At 37.4% G+C, this 1,089-nt stretch overlaps 1 protein-coding gene across 1 annotated transcript in view; it reads right to left on the reverse strand.

Moving 5' to 3' along the window:
- The window catches only part of LOC107099393 (secreted frizzled-related protein 1-like), a 26,981-nt gene that overhangs the window by 19,077 nt on the left and 6,815 nt on the right, over positions 1 to 1,089 (reverse strand). The window lies entirely within an intron of this gene.

Genomic DNA, 1,089 nt, shown 5'->3' on the forward strand with positions numbered 1-1,089 from the left:
TGTCAATTGAAAACATGTAATAAGATAATGAGTTAAGATTTTTAATCCTTAGCCTATTACCAAATATTCATACACAGTTTAGTTTGAACTGGTTCCTGTATTAGTGCCATTAATCCAGTAATAACTCATTTATTTTGCATTTATTTTACTTGAGCTGCATGTAATTTTTAATAAACACAGTTGTGAAATTATTAGTTTACAGCAGATGCAGGTATTTTAGTAGAGCCCATACTTTTAGTTCAATTCTCTAAAAATAACCGGAATATAGAAAATAATGCAAATGGTGTGAAAATGTTCCAGATAACGACGGATCACTTATTTTTATTCAGTAACATTTTATGCGCTTTTTGCCACCTCCATCCTATAGCTGCACCATCCTCAGAGCCTTTCAGGGCTGCATGTCCAAACTATTTCTGAATCTCACACCAAGGTTTGGTGAAAAGTCGGCAGCCGTGGAAATGTCAATTTTTTTCTGTTTCCTCTAAAGTTTAACTAAATTTTCCTAGAAAATCATTTTCAGAAAATAAAGTCCTGTAAAAGAGGCAAAGCCTTCAGGCTGGAAGGACATTTCAGGGAATTTATGGACTTTTGTGTGATGTTCTAATAAAAAGTGTTACCCAACAGACCTTACCTTTTTATTTGCTATTAGCTTTTATTAGTTAACAAAGTCCCTTTTAATTTGTTGTCATAAAACCCTCAATGGAAAACTAAAGACAAAAGAATCCAATTTACTTCAAAATACTTTTCACATTTCTGAAAATGAGTTTTCTTGTGTTTTTCCATCCAGCAGTTTTTAACAGCTGACAGTCTGTAAAAGTTCCTCCCTAACGCTGGACGGCCCAGACACAGGAAAAAAGATCCAGCTACGCCGCCGCCGCCACAAAAACACGCCAACGACCCCAAATCATTAGTCAAACGACCGCGTCCTCCAGCAAAGTGTCAGAGCTTCACCTAAACAACGAGCTTTAAGCTGAACGGCAGAATATCAAAAGTTTGCATTTATGCCTTTAGTGATTCAGGCAATCAGAGGAAGGATGAAAATGTGGGCAGGTGAGTGCAGCGCATGTCTGCAGGTGTGCAGGTGGGTGC

Source organism: Cyprinodon variegatus, unplaced genomic scaffold, assembly GCF_000732505.1.
Source record: "Cyprinodon variegatus isolate N-32 unplaced genomic scaffold, C_variegatus-1.0 Scaffold866, whole genome shotgun sequence".
NCBI classification, from domain to species: Eukaryota; Metazoa; Chordata; class Actinopteri; order Cyprinodontiformes; family Cyprinodontidae; genus Cyprinodon; species Cyprinodon variegatus.